The sequence below is a fragment of the Mustela nigripes genome, chromosome 14 (assembly GCF_022355385.1).
Source record: "Mustela nigripes isolate SB6536 chromosome 14, MUSNIG.SB6536, whole genome shotgun sequence".
Classification (NCBI taxonomy): domain Eukaryota; kingdom Metazoa; phylum Chordata; class Mammalia; order Carnivora; family Mustelidae; genus Mustela; species Mustela nigripes.
Window position 1 is genome coordinate 34,922,534 of NC_081570.1, and position 9,816 is coordinate 34,932,349.

The following is a 9,816-nucleotide window of genomic DNA, read 5'->3' on the forward strand; positions in this document are numbered from 1 at the left end:
TCCCACACATTCCTACAATTTCCTAACCTTTTAGAAGCTTCCTCTTTTTCTGGCCCTCTCTTAAACCTTGAGTTGCTTTAGCTCCTTCCAAGTTAAGAGAGTTTAGTTTTTGCAACAAAAAATAAAGGAGTTTGACTTTATTCAACAATATTTATTGAGTGCCTAATATGTGCCAAGCAATGTCTTAGGTGCTGGGGAAACAGCAGTCAGGACTTGAAATTTTCCCCAGATTTTTCAACCAGAAGAATAAGACCTCAGGTTAGATGCCACTGGTTGTGGGGGAGAGTTGGGGGTAAGACCTGAGACCTTTTTATCCACAAAACCAGCCTATTTTTGCCCCTTCTTTCCTTCACTTTAGGATGCTGGAGATGACTTACTGAATAATTAGTTATTTTACCTAAAATGTAATACCAAGTATGTTGGTAAAAGGGAGTGTGGAGTGATTGGCCACAGGAGGCCTGAAACTTTACTGTTTCCTTCTGAAGCAAGATTCTTTCTCCTGGTTATTAGCTGAAGCAAAGAGAAGCCTTGAGAATTATGGCATGGTTTTGAGGCAAGAACTAGTTATGAAGTAAGAACAGCATTCAGCCCCATATCTGTCATCCATTCTATTTTTTTAAAAGATTTTATTCATTTATTTGATACAGAGAGAGAGATCACAAGTAGGCAGAGAGGCAGGCAGAGAGAGAGAGAGGGGAAGCAGGCTCCCTGCTGAGCAGAAAGCCCGATGCGGGGCCCGATCCCAGGACCCCGGGACCATGACCCCAGCCGAAGACAGAGGCTCAACCCACTGAGCCACCCAGGCGCCCCATCTGTCATCCATTTTTTTTTAAAAGATTTTATTTATTTATTTGACAGACAGAGATTACAAGTAGGCAGAGAGGCAGGCAGAGAGAGAGAGAGAGAGAGGAGGAAGCAGGCTCCCTGCTGAGCAGAGAGCCTGATGCGGGACTAGATCCCAGGATCCTGAGATCATGACCTGAGCTGAAGACAGTGGCTTAACCCACTGAGCCACCCAGGCGCCCCTCTGTCATCCATTTTAAATGCTCATGTTTAAACGAGCAAATATTTTCAGGTAACTTATTCCTGTAGCTGAGTAGTTGAGTAATTGCTTCAGGTACCTAGAACAGTGGTTCACAAACTTTTTGGTTTGTGGCCCCTTTATAGTTTTTTTTTTTTTTTTTAAGAGAGAGAGAGAATGTGTGTGTGTGTGTGTGTGTGTGTGTGTGTGTGTGTGCACCAGGAGTGGGAGGGGAGAAGGAGCAGAAGGAAAAGGAGAGAGAGAATCTCAAGCAGGCTCCACACCCAGCTCGGAGCCCTACCAGCCCTACCCAGCTGGATCTCAGGAACCCGAGATCATGACTTAAGTTGAAATCAAGAGGTGGACGCCCAACCAACTGAGCTACCCAAGTGCCCCGAGAATCCTTTTCACTATTAAAAATTATTGGGGACTCTTGAGGTACCTGGTTGGCTCAGTCTGTGGAGCATGTGACTCTTGATCCCAAGGTTGTGAGGTCCAGCCCCATGTTGGGTGCAGAGGTTACTTAAAAATAAAATCTTTAGGGGCATCTGGGTGGCTCAGTGGGTTGAGCCTCTGCCTTCAGCTCAGGTCATGATCTCAGGGTCCTGGGATTGAGCCCCGAGTCAGGCTCTCTGCTCAGTGGGGAGCCTGCCTCCCCCTCTCTCTCTGCCTGCCTCTCTGCCTACTTGTGATCTCTGTCCAATAAATAAATAAAATCTTAAAAAAAATAAAATAATAAAATCTTTAAAAAGAAAATTATTGGGGGCCCCAAAGGACTTTTGTTTATATGGATTTTATCTGTTGATATTTACCTTATTAAGAACTCCAATCTAAGAAATTAAACATTAATTCATTTTCAAAATAAAAATAATAAAATTATTGCATGGTAACATAAATACCATTTGTATGATAACCAAAAAAAAGCAGAAGAATGCCATATTTTCACCTTTTTGCATATCTCTTTAATGTCTGGCTTAATAGAAAACAGCTGGATTCTCTCATCAGTTGCAATATATTGTTTTGGGTGAATTCTATGATAAAACCTGACCTCACATAGATGAGGTAGGAAAAGGGAGAGATATTTTAATAGCCTTGTCAGATAGTTGTAGGTAAGACTGTGGTACTACACAAAAACTCAGTAAGTGGCAGTTTTTTAAAGATTAGTTGTAATGTAGAATTATTATATCAATGAGCATTTGTACTCTAATACTTGCATTTCGAATGGACAATTTGATGCATTGATCACTTGTAAAATATCCTCCCAAATATTGACTCATTATATTTTTTAAATTGCATTTGTTCATATCACCACCAATCTTATCAGAAAAATCTTTTAAATATTGGAAAGCTGGCAACCTTATGACGACAAATACAAGTTTTCCAAACTTCTGATTTTCTCTTGAAAGCTCAAATATTATCATAGGCAACAACACTTTCAGTGATTTTCCTTGAAGAGACGGGCTTACTTCATTAATTTTGACAGTTTGTGTATTCTCAAGGACCAAGAGTTAATAAAATTACGTTACTGCTTCATCAAAGACATTCTTTTTTTTTTTTTTAAAGATTTATTTATTTATTTTAGAGAGAGAGAGAGTGCGAGCTGGGGGAGGGATGGAGGGAGTGGGAGAAATTCCCTAACAGATTCCCCACTCTACATGGAGCCCAACACAGGGCTCCATCCCAGGACCCTGAGATCATGACCTGAGCCGAAACCAAGAGCTGACCTCCTAACCAACTGAGCCATACAGGAACCCCCAAAGACATTCTTAAGTGAACCTTACTTTGTCTTATTATTTTTTATTTTTATTGCAAGTGTGTGGCAGTGAAGAATACAATGCATATTATACAGTTTGGTATCACTGCTTTGATTCACGCCAAAGCACTAGCCAACTTAGCCACCAGGGCTTTTGTGACATTAGTGCAAATATCAATATAATGAAAGGCAGATAATATTTTAATATTATTATAAAAATGGTTTTTAACTTGAGAGATACCTTGAAAGGGTCCTGAGGACTCCCAGAGGTCCACGGAGCATACTTGAAGAACTGCTGCCTCATGGATTCCTTCTTTCTGGTTCTCATTGCTTCTAGTATTTACGTTATGGTACTCATCACAAAGGATTTTCATCCCCTTTTTCATGTTTTCTCTATCACAATGGGAGCCCTTGGAGGACAAAGGCTATATGTTATTTGCTTCTCTCTCCTCAGGTCCTAGCATAGGACCTGAGATATGCTAAGTAAGTAATATGAATAAATTAAAATTTCTCATAAATTTTCCCTTGACCTCCCATTTGGTGGTGGAAAAACTGAGCTGAGGGCCTAGGTCACTGACAACATCTCTTTTCCTGAACGTTCCTTCTCACTAAGTCAATCTATATTACTATCTCTTATGCCTAGCCTCATGCTTATTATTTACTTTTTATTTACTAATTATGTGGGAAGTATTTAATAAAGGCATATTAATACGGGCTGTTCCTTATAATGTTTCCGGTTCACATTTCTTCCCCAAGGGATATTTATATTTATGTTTTTATATGTGGTGGGGACTAGTTTAAGAAGGTCAAGCTCCAAAGTTCTCTTTGAACTGTGGGAGACAAAAGAAACCTTTCAAAAGTTGGGCCTTGGCTCAGAAATACTCTTCCCACGGTCTGCAAGAGCTCTCTCTTTGGGAATTTGCTGGCCACATCATAATATTCATCTACTCCATTTGGCTGTGGACTTGTCAGTGGGGCAGGAAATTATTATTTTTAGAGTACTGAGTGAAAGATAAAAATGAAAAGAGAAACTCTACTTTGGCAACCAGTTGCAGGTCCCAAAATATTTGTGTTTTATTTTTGTACATGAGCCCACCAGTTACCTAATAGATTCGTGATAACTTAGAGAGCAAATGATGCTATAGTGTTTCTATAAAGAGCTTGGAAAATAACTTCATTAATTGGGACTTCAACTATTTCCTTTCAAGCACACAGAATTTTCATTGTTGGTGGTTTTAAAAGTATGAATCTGGACATTTATGCTTTAAACTGATGGGTCAGGGAGCATCTGGGTGACTCCATCGGTTAAGTGTCTGACTCCCGATCTCAGCTCAGGTTTTGATCTCAGGGTCGTGAGTTCAAGCTCCGTGTTGGGCTCCATGGTGGAGCCTGCTTTAAACAAACAAGCATACAAATGGATGGGTCAATTAAAAAAATATGTGATTTATGGGGCGCGTGGGTGGCTCAGGGGGTTAAAGCCTCTGCCTTCGGCTCAGGTCATGATCTCAGGGTTCTGGGATGGAGCCCCACATCAGGCTCTCTGCTCTGCAGAGAGTCTGCTTCCCTTCCCCCGCCCCCTGCCTGTCTCTCTGCAGACTTGTGATCTTTGTCAAATAAATAAATAAAATCTTTTTTTTTTTTAAAGATTTTATTTATTTATTTGACAGACAGAGATCACAAGTAGGCAGAGAGGCAGGCAGAGAGAGAGAGAGAGAGAGAGAGAGAGAGGGAAGCAGGCTCCCTGCAGAGCAGAGAGCCCGATGCGGGGCTCGATCCCAGGACCCTGAGATCATGACCGGAGCCGAAGGCAGCAGCCCAAACCACTGAGCCACCCAGGAGCCCCATAAATAAATAAAATCTTAAAAAAAAAATACGTGACTTAGTCACTTTGGTAATTCTTTTCCTCCTTTACTGAAAACAAAACTTTGCAAATGGCTGATTTTCCTCATTTTTGAATTGGAAAGTATGGTTGATGAGCCACAGTTTATTTATTTATTGAACAGCTATTTACTGAGTGACTACTATGTACCAAGGGGAGTTTTAGACCCTTAAGGTATATTAGTGAACCAAAAAAAAAAAAGATCCAAACCCTCATCCTAATAGGCAGAGGCAGCATACATTTTAAATCAATTTAAATAATAAATGAGTAGGGGCACCTGGGTCGCTCAGTCGGTTGAGCCTCTGCCTTCAGCTCAGGTCAAGATCCTGGAGTCCTGGGTTTGAGTCCTGCATCAGGCTCCCTGCTCATTGAGGAGCCTGCTTCTCCCTCTCCCTCTCCCTGCTGCTCTGCCTACTTGTGCTCTCTGTCAAATAAATAAATATACTCTATTAAATAATAAATGAGTAAGCTGTACAGAATATTAAAGGGTGATTAAGTACTTTGGGAGTAAGAAAAAAGTAGGTAGGGAGGAGGGACAGAGAGAAGGAGAATACCACATTGGCAGCTACAAAGTCTTACAGTTTTATGGAGGTAATTGAAATTTGGGACTTGTGTCTCATTTAAATCTCTTTCTATATAATACATTTATAAGCAAATACAAAATGAAGTGGTGAAATCAGTAAAAATGGTGAGGAAAGTTCCTCCAAAAATTCTTTCCTCCATAAAAGAAATGAGAATACTGTAAAAAAAAACAAAACTGTCAGAATCAACTTTTTTGAATGTATACCATGAGCAGTGAAACAATCACATCGCTTCTTTCAGTATGTTGGTAATTAATATTCTGTGTATTTGGTTCACAGACACACAGCAAGAATGTCGTTGTGTCAATTCCTTGTCTCCCCAGTGATAAGCCTGTGTGATATTAAAAAAAAAAAAAAAAAGATTACAGGGGCCCCTGGGTGGCTCAGACGGTTAAAGCCTCTGCCTTCGGCTCAGGTCATGATCCCAGGGTCCTGGGATCGAGCCCCACATTGAGCTCTCCCCTTGGCGGGGAGCCTGCTTCCTCCTCTCTCTCTCTGCCTGCCTCTCTGCCTACTTGTGATCTCTCTCTGTTGAAAAAATAAATAAAATATTTAAAAAAAATATTACAGAATTGGCCAAAAGATGAAAGTGCAGCAAAGAAATGAAAAATGATAGGGCTGGAAGTGAAATTCAAATTGAACATAAATGGAGTTAGAGAAGAAATAGGTGATCATGGGAATGTTAACACTGTCACCAAGACAAAGTGTAGATCCGTATGAATCGAGTGAAGGCTACTTCATTTCCAAAAGGAGGAAAGTGGCTGTGACAAAAGGGATGAAGATGTCTCACAAAAACTGATGCCAGCAAAAAACCACTTTGCCTTCACGGCATTCTTAGAGATACTTCATGAGATTGTAAGTAAAAAAGAATATAATGTCGGAAGTAAAGAGGAGTATGACAATTCTTCAAGGCATAGTGAAGATACTTGTTCTGTATTATAAGAAATTAGAGGCCAGTGCCTGGCTAGGTCAGTTGCTTAAGCGTCTAATGCTTGATTTTGGTTCAGGTCATCATCTTAGCATTGAGGGATCAAGCCCCCATCGAGCCCGGGTCAAGCCCCACGTCTGGCTCTGCATTGAGCATGGAGTCTGCTTGAGATTCTTGCTCCTTTTCCCCTCTCCTCACCTTGCTTGAGCTCTGAATACATATATACATACATACGTATGTACATACATACATATGTAAAATCTTAAAAAAAGGAAAAAGAGAAAAAAGAGGCAAGCATTGTTTAAACTATTTTGGTAAGATTTTTTTTTTTTGCAAAGAAAACAATTTAATTCTCAATTTCTCTAAATGCTTGAGATTACAAAGTACTAAATAAATATTAGTTTTACTATGTTTTCATTTCCCTACACATTTATAACTGATGCTAAGAAATTTTTTGATGCTTTGACAAAAACTTTTAAAGGTCACAGAACAAGGGTAATTCCTCCCATTAATGATTAAGATTTTTGTTTGGTTTCAACTTGCAGTGTCACATTCTTGTAGTATGGTGAAAAATGAAGATTTTTTTTTAATTTAATTTTTTGGGGAGAATTCTTTTTTTTTAAGATTTTATTTATTTGAGAGAGAGCACAAGTGGAGGGCTGGGCAGAGGGAGAGGGAGAAGCAGACTCCCCGCTGAGCAGAGATTCTCCACCCCCCACCCCACCAACATGGGGCGTGATCCCAGGACCTGCGGATCATGACCTGAGCCAAAGGCAGATTTAACTGACTATGTCACTGAGGCACCTCGATAACATTTCAAATCAACAGTAAAAGGGTAGATGCTTCTGAAAAGGAAGCCATGTTGGCTATGTTGGCTATGGCCAACAGCTAGTATGTGGAAAAACCTGGATATGAATATGGGCAGCTAGCTCTACAGAGTGGGCTCTTTTATTTTTTTTATTTTTAAAGATATTTTATTTATTTATTTGACAGACAGAGATCATAAGCAGGCAGAGAGAGAGAGGAAGGGAAGCAGGCTCCCCGCTGAGCAGAGAGCCGGATGCGGGGCTCGATTCCAGGACCCTGGGGTCATGACCTGAGCTGAAGGCAGAGGCTTCCACCCATTGAGCCACCCAGGCGCCCCGGGCTCTTTTATTTTTTTAAGATTTTATTTACTTATTTGACGGAGAGAGAGATCACAAGTAGACAGAGGCAGGCAGACAGAGGGGGAAGCAGGCTCCCCGCTGAGCAGAGAGCCCAATACGGGGCTCGATGCCAGGACCCTGAGATCATGACCTGAGCCAAAGGCAGAGGCTTAACCCGCTGAGGCACCCAGACACTCCCAGAATGTGCTCTTAACAAGTATACTATAGTGCCTTCTCGTGGTATACATCCAATATATGGTTTCTTTCATAAGGATTTTGAATTCATAAAGAATTAAAAATTTTGTACATTAGGAAAGAACATACATGAATTTAATGGCAAAGGACACACAGGGAAAACCAAGGTATTATAACATCTGACATGACAAAGTCATTAATTTACAGGACTTAATACTTTAGCTACCAAGACAGCAGGCTTTGGCGCTGGCAGACCACCATCCAAATCCTAGCTTCATTATTTATTGACTACCTGCATGACACCGGGCAAGTTATTTAATTCATTTTTGTTCTAAATTTCTCATCTGGAAATGGGGACAATAAGAGTATTTACTTCATAGAGCTAAGAAGATAAAACAACGATAAAAGATGTACAGCTGTTAGCACAGTGCCTTGCTGTGCTTATTACTTTAGTACTGTGCAGAGATTGTTATAAATCAGTATGAAAAGTATAACACCAATAGACAAAAACACAAAAAGAGCAGTTCGTAAAGAAGAAAAACAATTGCTCAGTACATAATAAAAGCAGTACAAATTAATGTAACAATCACCATTCTTCAGCATATTAAATTATCAAAAATATTTTTAAGTGTTAATGCCAAAGGGTGGTCAGAATTTAGGAAATAGACACTAATGGGAACAAAACTGATACATCCTGGCAATTTGACAGTTTGATGGTGAGTTTAGGACGTTATTCTAAGGAAATAATGAAATAGGTATAAAAGGCTATAAAACATGAGGATGTTTATTATAATATAGTTTTCAATATAAAAAAATTTAACAACCTTAATGTTCATCTATAGAGGTGGCTTTTTTTTTTTTTTTTTTTAAACTAAGCTCTGTGTCCAACGTGGGGCTTGAACTCATGACTCTGAGCCAGCCAGGCGCCCCAGTGGAGGGTTTTAGAGGAATACAAGTTATGAAAACTCAAAATGTAACAAAATGCAGCCAATATAAATAATAGTTACAGTGAGTATTCCCCTTGTTCCAGTGACCATCATTTCCTACTTGGATTATTTCCTGCTTCCAAGCTCTCCTCAACTCATTCTCTACACAGATGCCAAAGGCAAATCTAATCATGTCAATCCCTTGCTTGACCCCCTCATGGCTGGTCAATACAAAATCCTAAAACAAGCCTCAAAAGCTCTAATCTCTTCTCTCTCTTCCCGTTATAGTCCGGTAACACAGGACTCAACATGCTTCTTTGCTGGACTCTGTGCCCAGTCATTCTCCCTGATTCAGCATTCCATTGAGCCCCATTGGGTTAGTATCACCCTGCTCTGTCTTCTAACAATACCTTGCACTACTTCTTTGGAGCTCTTACATAAAGGCTATTAAATGTTTATGCAATTATTTGTTTAATATACTGTTTCCTCTTGCATTAGAGTTTAAATTCCAAGAAAGCAAAAATTATCTGTTTAACCAATATTTTCCCCATTGTACTTAGTACAGTGCCTGACATAGGTGTTTGATGTGTTTACTGAATGAATGGATGAAGAACAAGCTACAAAATACAGTATGAGCCCAGTTTGGTATAAGAGGGACCAAAGACTTAAGTGGCCAGTACTAGACACAGAAACAGACGACCTCCAGCAGATGCATGCTGGCCAGGCTCTTCCCTGAGAACAGAAGGGGAATGTCCTCTCTGCAGGGCAGGCTGCACAAGAGGGCGGGAGCTTGCTGGGAAGAGCAGAGCTGATGGGAGTGGTGGCCTCTGGGGCTCCTATTCTTCCAGCTCCCCAGGCAAGAAGAGGCTGCTGGAAGAGGAAACTATGTCTTCCGTGGACCACCCAACGCACAGGCACTGGGGAGCCATAAGATGAGGGCTGCCTGGAAGGCTCAGCTCGGGTGTCAGACTCAGAGTTATGGGGTGATAGGCCTTGGGTTGCACACAGCCCCAGGTGGCAGGGCTCAAGGCCAAGGCAGGGTAGCGTCAGGACTCGCCCTAGAGGGCAGCGTGGAGAAGCCTTGGGAGAGGAGTGCCACTTCACTTGAAACTGATGTTGACTCCTTTGGCTGGGGGATGGGGCTGGTCTCTATGGTCAGGAAATTTCTCATTGGGTACTTGTTCTTTGTTCTTAAAGATGCCTTTTAGCTGTGTGGTAACTGGAGGCAGTGTCAGATGTGGATGGGTAGCTATGCTGCTGCCTCTTTTGTCAAAAATTTGACTTGTCTGGTTTATCAGCCATCTCAGGCTTTGCCTTTTACGATGTCAAGTTCTTCTGCCCACCTGGTTCCTGAAGGTGGGCTCCCATCCTCCAAATCACCACACCCA